Below are 10,000 nucleotides of genomic sequence, written 5' to 3'. Positions count from 1 at the left end.
TACAACAATTGCGATATCCCAATAATAGACAGATGTTTTGTTCGTATCACTATGATAATTCATGTATCCACTTCAGACACATTCAAAGCCAAAGAACAGATCTGAAAATGTCAAACACACAACACATACATATTTATGAACAAATATTGTCTAAATTAGTAACAATATTATTTTCATATGCTTGTAAGGATACGTATAATAATTGCATCAATATATATATATATATATATATATATATATATATATATAATACTTTATACGTATAATTGCAAACATACCAATTTACCAGCACACATAATCAGGGGAACAGAATGTCGAATGTTGAACGCGTTTCCAATGCAATACTTTGGAATTGCCCTCGGAAAACCAGTCTCTTGGCAGTTCCAACTCGTCGGTCTCTCCACCTTAATCTTCAACTTCGGCCTAAGCATTCAATCTTGCTTCTAGTGAGAACTTGATCCTCGTCTTCTTTGTCAAACGCTATCCACCGTGGCTTCAATTTTCACACTAAATTTAATTACATCGCACGTCTAAGCGATTAGAAATACATCGATGCTCACAAATGTCCCCCCCCCTACGCGTACGCATACACAACGTAGAAATATATAATGCTACCATGCGTATACAAACACAAGCACATACTAACAAATATACACGATTCTATTTCTATTACAGTCACTTCTATTTCACTTGGAACATCTCTAATGGTTAGAATCAACCAGTAGTCTAGTTCTGAACATATCTGATGAGTCCGGAAGTGAGGGATTCCTCTCCACCTCCATCTTCAAACGCTGGATAAAACCAAATATGTCATCTCTAGGGTTAGTTTAAAGAACTCTTCAGCTGCACTATCAAAAAGTTGATTACAATTTATACATTTTTTATTATAATTTGAAATTTGTAAAGATAGTATTAGTCTGTATATGATTACGCCATATTTTGTTGTTTTTTTTGTTTTTGCCATAAGCACAATATAAAACTGCTTCAGATTTTGTTCTGATTAACGCTTATGTTCGATTTCGATATTAATTCAGAGTCTTATGTAATGTAATGTAATATAATATAATGTACATGGTACACATGTCCTCGTGTGTATATATATCTATACATACATACATTCATATATATATATATATATATATATAATATATATATATATATATATAATATATATATATATATATATATACACGTATATGCATTGTAAAATATTATAAGTGCATGTAGTAAATTTGTCCATGATCGATACTTATTCATTTGTCAATACCTCATCGATTGCAATACATGGATTAATCTGGTAGAGGAATAATATATTACAAACATGTACGAATAAAATAGTCAAATTCAGATTTGTCTTCGTGTATTAGTCTTATCTTAAGTGACATCCACAGCTATTTCTCATTTTCTCAATTGCTGTGCTTTATAATGATTTTCCATGTGGCTGGCATATTACCTGCATATTTTCATAATAAAATGGCTTACCAGAGAGTTTGTCATTCATATTGCGTAAGTAAAAATATAATCGTACAACAATATATATATATATATATATATATATATATATATATATAATATATATATATATATATATATATATTATATATATATATATATAATATATATATATATATATATATATATATATATATAGATATATAGGCGCAGAAGTGGCTGTGTGGTAAGTAGCTTGCTAACCAACCACATGGTTCTGGGTTCAGTCCCACTGCGTGGCATCTTGGGCAAGTGTCTTCTGCTATAGCCCCGATTGCTCGACTAAAGGCGGTGCTCCAGCATGGCCGCAGTCAAATGACTGAAACAAGTAAAAGAGTAAAAGAGTATATATATACATATATATATATATGCATACATGCATATATACAGTATATATATATATATAAATCGCTATCGCATACTCATCACTCTATTGGCTTATTTTGTTTCTACGAATGCGATTCTTTTTTTCCTTCAGTAGTGTAACATCTACAAAATTTTGCATATTCTTTCCATGTTCATCAGGGTCAATCTTTATCAAAACCATAAATCGCTTGCAAATTTATTTGCCCTGGAATCGAAATAAGTTTTACGTCGTTGAAAATTTCAAATATATTCCGTTCAGTTCAATAAGTTCGCGAAACTGATTTTGTTTACGCTCTTTATCAGAAACAGTCATTGAAAATGTTTAACGAAGAATTAAATTTAAAATAAATAATGCTATTCATTACTGATGAGTAAGCCAATTTGTCGTGTGGTAGTGACGTAAATATACTTTGATTGGGATAAATACAATTAACGTGTATTAGTTGAACTTACTTCACTTTAATTTAATTTGATATTGATTAAATGTAATTAAAACTATATAATTATTGCAATTATTAATGGTCACGATGAGAGAAATATATCAATGAAAATCGAAATCAGCTGTTTTTATCTGAGTGGTGGTAGCAGAGTTCAAATTTTTTGTCGGTTTATATTTTTTGATAACATATTTGGCTTTTGTTTTATTTTATTACTTGAGAAGCTATTTTATGTTTAAACTTCTTTTGCATCTATACAATAAAGCTCCTGCAAAATAAAGGTTATTCTCGGATCGAAATCAACTGGTCCTGGTTTATATATCGCCAATCAGGGTTAGGGTTAGAGAAATATGAACTAACAGTTCAGGTATAAAACGACAATAATCTAATCAGTTTAAAAACATTATGAAACTGATATTTCATCATTTACACACTCATTAAACTAGTTTGCTTTCCAATTGAATTCCTGGGACATATTTAATTCTTATGAGAAGAATACTGTTGCTAAGCTGAAGATGGAATACTTACAGGAAGATACACCACTACAGACTTATTCATTTATGTATTGACCATATGGAGTAGCTACCATTTATTTGATGCTTATGTTTTTCTTTTAGAATACCAAAAATAAAATTCCATAAATATCACTGTAGTATGAATCCTGGCATTACGCAAAAAGAAAGAAATGTAAAAACAATAAGTGTAGAGAAGAAGAGTAGAAACGAAACTGTAGCTAATTGGCCAATGTGAAAATTCACTCGCAATGCGATTATATATAAGATTAATTTTTCTCTTTTGGTATTGGACTTACGCTGAAATACAATTGTCTTTCTGCTGTTATTTGAATTATATCATCGCATTTACGTTCCTAACCATGCAGGTAGTTCTGACGTTTATGAAAATCTCTCCTGCAGAGAAACAAAATAACATATATTTTTTATTTGCGCTGAACACTACAAGATTTTATAACAGGCGATCGCATGCTAGCATAGAATTGCAATATGATTTGACGCTTATTCTGCATACTAGTCACTGATTGAAAAAAAATAACAGGGAAATGAAAACGTAATTTACTTGGTTGTGGTAGATACAGTGTAAAGTAAAAATGAAAAATATAAAAGAAAATATTGAGATGTTTGAAGGATCAAAAGATTGTTGTGATTACAGAGCTATTTGAATTATCCAGCTGGTTTTACTGCACTCGAAAGCTAGTAATTGCTATTCCCTTAATACATTCTGAGATTAAATTAAAAAAAAAAACTACAGATGCATAGAATCGTCTTTTGGTGCTAAGATAAATCATTAAATGTTGCCATTTATGAGGCTCAGGCTGATAGAAGTAATTTCGTTCCATAATAGGATTGCATAAGAGAGAAAGAATAGCCTTCAGTGAAATAATTCGGTTCAAATCTATTTGAAACTCATGTAGTAAAACAGATTATGAAGTACGTGTGCTTTGCAATATGAAGAATAGAAGTAATTTTCAGATAATACATTTGATTCAACAGTAACTAACGGATGATTGTGCAACTCAGAGAGAAACGCACTAGAGCAAAAATCAATATCTATCTATCTATCTATCTATTCATATCATACCAAAATATTGATACATTTATTATATATATATATATATATAGATATATATATATATATATATATATATATATATATATATATATATATAGATAGATAGATAGATAGATAGATAGATAGATAGATATAGATAGATAGATAGATAGATATAGATATATACATACATATATGTACATATATATATATATATATATATAGATAGAGAGAGAGAGAGGAGAGAGAGAGAGAAACAGACAGACAGACAGATAGACAGACAGACAGGTAGATAGATAGATAGATAGATATACAACTTTATGGAATGGAGTAAATGTAATCCAGACTATGTTTCATAGCTGGCAGAATCTCGTAAATAGTATTTACCCAAACGAGAGATAATCCGTTAGCTACTGGTCGGTCCAAAGATACCTTAGTCAACAGAAAGTTACATTCTTGTCAAGGGATCCTAAGGTAACACGCAGGAGATTTGACTGAAAATACGTGGAAAACAAAAGCGAAAACGTATTTTTGAAGACATAATAAATGAGAGTGGGAAAATGTCTAAATTTATTAAGGAAAAGAATAAAAATTCGAATGCAGAAAAACAAAAGGGAAAGAACACCAGGAAAAATTGGTATTATGGAGGCTGGCTAGGGAACAATTTTTGTGAATCCCGGCTGGGGTCATTTGCTGGGTTTACTGTAGAATAAATAAGTAAATGTACTGTGGCACCCTGTAAATACATATAAATGGAGTCAAAGTAGAATAAAGAAGAAGAATATCGGATAGAAAGAGAGGGAGGTAAAAAATAGTGTTTTTTTCAGCTCATCGTAATTCGATATGGAAAAACTTACAACCTTCTATGTCAATAAATCAATATTGTACCTGGAAATTGTTCCTTATACCTCCTACGGACTGCTCGTAGGCTACTACCCTCCTACACTTTGATCCAGGGATCTTAGCTTTAGATGTTACTATATACATACGTACATGCATACATGTATATATATATAAATAGGTGAATGAATTATCCTATGTTTATCGTCAGCATGGAAAAGTCGTTGAACCGAAACCAGGGCTGCAAATTCACGTCAAAAACACGGTTGAAGCGACCTGTCCAAGGGTAGAAACTCCGGGTTCATGTGCAGAAATTTGTGTGTTGTATATGAATAAATGAAGGAATGGAGTCGAACGAAGATGTTAACAAAATTCCTTTACTCTCGACATATGTTTCGAAGACAACATGGTTTCATTCCAAAGGAATAAAGGGTGCATTATGCAATCTTCACATCAGGAAAGGAAGGGAGCCTCTCTCGACAACAAGACAAATATGTATATATATATATATATATATAATATATATATATATATATATATAAATAATAAATATTAGGGAATAAATCCAAATTTACAGGGAAAAAATCAGATTTAGGATTAAATCGATTTTATAGTAAAATATTATAAAATATTATTAGAGACAAAACCACTATTTTGCAAAACAAACAAGGAAAGACTTAATCAATACATAAAATTTTAATAAATAGTCAAAAAAACCGCCACTACAATCGTTTCTTGTCTTTATCGACAATCTTCAGGTGGACTTCCAATAATTCAGTGTCAAATTCATAATTTGACACTGAATTATTGGAAGTCCACCTGAAGATTGTCGATCAAGACAAGAAACGATTGTAGTGGCGGTTTTTTTGACTATTTATTAAAATTTTATGTATTGATTAAGTCTTTCCTTGTTTGTTTTGCAAAATAGTGGTTTTGTCTCTAATAATATTTTATATATATATATATATATATATATATATATATATATATATATATGTATCAAATACAGTATTAATTTATGTCACCAAGCAAAACAGTAATAACGTTCATACTATAAGTGTTAGTTCCAGGATGTGTCGATTTGTTACGCTCGTATTCGTCTCTGGGAAATAAATTAAAAAAACTAATAGTATAATCTGTAAAGCATATTAAAATTAATGTTGAAATACAGTTTGCATTATTGATCCTGATCCTCGTCGTTTTACGTTGAAGAAAATGCAACAACAATGGATCCCAATGCACAACGTTTTGTAAAAATATTGGCAGGGTTGTCAAGATACTTTTGCACCTTGAAGAGGAAAAGACAATTCAAGGAACTTTATATAAGTTCGCACAATGATCTACATAATTACAGCAGGAATCAGCTGACGATCCCCAACCATCGACATCCAGTCTGAAATGTCCTCCTCCTAAACTCGCCTTAATGAGAAACACCGACTTTCAGCAATCAGGCAGAAAAGAGTACAGAATTTGAAATGATTTCTTTCTACTATAAAAGCAGCCTAGGCTTGCCTAATAATTTTCCAAATTCGTAAGCTTACATAAAAACAACCAAGGCTAGCTTAACTTTTAATTATTACATATATATATACATTTAAATAATGGTTATTTCGACTTACGTTCGTCTCTCTGGAGACAAGTAACGATGTAGGGTGTCGTAGGATTGTGTGTATATATATATATATATATATATATATACATTTTTGAACATTCAAAATATAGGGGGAAACATGCAAAAATAAATATTGTTAAACATGGTTCAGTTATTAAAATTTTGATGGATTAATTTGAAAATTCCTTTGTAAGAAAATGAACGAAATCATGAAAACGCACAAACTCATCAAATGCAAAAAGCAACACAAATCGCTAAAGAGACTGCTAACAAATACGAAGATTTACAAAGCAACCACGAAATCAACCGCTAAAATCAGTGGACCCCCAAACTGTGGAACCTGCCCCAACTTACTTGAAGGTTCGGATTTGCTTTTCAAACAAGGACGGAGGTTCACAATTAAAACTAGTTTCACTTGTGCCTCTGAGAACCTAATTTATGTAATAACCTGCTCGGGGTGCGGACACAACTATATTGGAGAGACGAGTATGACCTTGAGAAGGAGAACCATTCTACATAAAGAGATATACAGACAAATTCCTCGCAGTGAACATATAGAAAAATGTGCAGATGACATCAAACCAAATTTCTCAGTCTTCCCCTTCTACCAGTGCAAAGACACAATCTCCCCACAAGGACGTTTAAATAAAGAAACTTTTTTCGTCCCCCCCCAACATCGCTTGACAAACGATGCTGCTGCGTTTACGTAACTTAGCAGTTCGGCAAAAAGAGAACGATAGAATAAGTACTAGGCTTACAAAGAACAAGTCCTGGTGTCGATTTCCTTGACCAATGGTGGTGCTCCAGCATGGCCACAGCCAAATGACTGAAACAAGTAAAAGAATAAAGAACACGTCTTAATATGCATGCATAACCAACATTTACCTTTTTACTTATTTCAATTCACGATTACATCACTGTACATTAAGCCCTCACTAAACAAGTTTTTCGAAACCATTTTTTGTGCGTACATATATATTCCCCTTCTCTTACCGAAAGCTGAACAGTTATCTCGTTTGTCAAAAACAACAATAATAATAACGTTAACCAATTACCTCCCCGTATTTTTCTACTTGTGAAGTCGTTCACTCGTAAATATATCATAACACACATAATGGACTAATATTTCTTCTTAAGAAAATACATATTCAAATAAGTAAACCATAATATCATGAATAGCAAAAGCGAAACAGGTCGAATATTAAAACTATGTAAACTGTGTGTATTTTCCTTTTTTAATTTCTAACATATATATAGTTGAAATTTACAGAAAAACAAAAGACGACGACAGGATTATGAACAACAAGCAGGTGTAATGGTTTGATGCTCAAGAAAGTGAGAAAGTATTTTACGATTCGAGCTTACACTCTTCAACAAAAGGAAAAAGAGAAAATAAATAGATAGGACTCCCAGAATTATGCAGAAACACGCACACACACATGTATATAATTATATATGTATATATATGTGTGTATATATATATAAATATATATATATATATAATATATATATATATATATATACATATATATATACATATATATATGTGTGTGTGTGCGTGTGTGTATATATATATACGCGTTTGTACATATAGAAGTATGCGCGTTTTGAGTGTGGAGCGTATCTGACTATGTGCGTTTGTGTAAACAAACGAGTAAGATCACTAAAAGTTTCTAATTATATGTGAAATATTTAAAAGAAATATTGAAAATGTGACATTCAAAATATAGGGAGACACATACAAAAATAAAAATTATTAAACATATTTCAGTTATTAAAATTTTGATGGATTAATTTGAAAATTCCTTTTTAAGAAAATAATTTGTGCGATTGCACCAGGTTAAAAAACATATTGGGGATCGTCATTTAATAACCAGAAAACATGCTATTAAATACAATGATTGCTTACTACTACAACAACAACTACAACTACTGCTACTACTACTACTACTACTACTACTACTACTACTACTACTACTACTACTACGGTGCTGCTGTAACAGAATATTTACTAAGGTTAACACTAATAGTAGTTTATTCTTTACACTATAGGCAAACGGCTTGTAATTTATCGACATGAGTGCTCAACTTAATAATAGTAACAATGATAATAGTAGTAGTAGTAGTAGTAATAGTAGTAGTAATAATAATAATAATAATAATAATAATAATAATAATAATAATAATAATAAATGCCTTGAGGCAGTACAAGGCAGTGGCTCTCGTGACTTCTGATCTTAAGTGATTGGAAGTGTTATCATGTATATTGTTTTGTCTTGGTATAAAAAATGGGCTACAGCAAATATTCTGCTCAATACCACAGATTTGCTTGTCAGTTGTTTGACCTTAACCAGTTGACCATGTCCTTTAGTGGCTGACGATATGTGCATCTCTGATCATGAGCAGAAGTAGTGGGGGAGGATCATAGCCGTGCGTTGAAAAGAATTTTTAGAAGTTTGAATAATTCACCCTTGGAAACATGGGTGGTTCGTTCAACATCCTTAAACAATCCTTATTTAAGGACCTTTTGAGCAATGTGGGCTACTCGACCACAAGAAAATTCTAACCGGGCCCCACCTACAAGGTCATGCGCTGTTTATCTTGATATGAGATCACCAGGTCACGCACATATGATTGTGAAGCATGTGCCTGGTGTATTTTATCAGATAGATAGTCATGATAGGTATATTGGGCTTTGTATATTTTACCCCAGTGTCACTTTGATGGCATGCACTGCTCTCTCCCTCAATAATAATAATAATTGATTGACTGATTGAAGTAGTCGCAGAGTCAATATAGGGGCTTCTAGAAAAATATGGAGTCTTGTCGCATGAGCAGAAGGGATGCAAGGATAAGTACTGAGGTACCAAGGATCAAATCCAGATAGACGAAATTGTACTTAGAGATGCAAGTGGAGGAAAACTAACTTAGCCATGACATGGATCGATTATCGCAAGTTATACGATATTATCCTACATTCTTGGATTATTTGATATTGCATCGAATATTGACCGATTCTTTGGAGAAAGTATGGTGAAGTGGAGGGCGGAACTGACAGCACATGGAAGAAATTTAGTGACAATAGACATCAGGAGAAGCATCTTCTTAGAGGACTGCCTGTCCCCACTGATCTTTGTACTGTGCATGATACTACTAACACTGATTCTGAGGAAAGCAAAGGCTGAGTATGTATTAAAGAACAACCAACAAAAGTCAACCACTTGTTATTCATGGATGACCTCAAACTTTATGGTAAGGATGAATCCCAGGTGTATACTTTCAGTGCTGATATCAGAATGGAGTTCAAACTGAAAAAAGTATGCTGTGTTAGTCTTGAAGAGAAGCAAAATTAAATGTATGGACGGGCTAACGATATCATCGGGGGAGGTTATGAAGCAGATAGAAGCGGCGGGCTATAAGTCTTCGGGGATATTGGAAATGGATAAATTGATGAAGAAAGAAATGACAAAAAAATTTCAGGTGGAATACTTGCTCAGACTCAGACTGGTCCTTAAGTCGGAATTAAACGAATTTAATAAGATTGAAGCTATCACTCCTTAGATATGGAGCAAGTTTAATGGCATGGACAGTAGACGAACTAAACAGCTTAGACAAAAAGACAAGGAAGGTGCCAACTAGATATGGGATACTCCAGCCAAAAAGTGAGATAGACAGACTGTATGTACCA

The sequence above is a fragment of the Octopus sinensis genome, linkage group LG1 (assembly GCF_006345805.1).
Source record: "Octopus sinensis linkage group LG1, ASM634580v1, whole genome shotgun sequence".
NCBI lineage: Eukaryota > Metazoa > Mollusca > Cephalopoda > Octopoda > Octopodidae > Octopus > Octopus sinensis.
The sequence above is the reverse complement of the archived record's forward strand: the minus strand, read 5'-3'. Positions refer to the sequence as shown.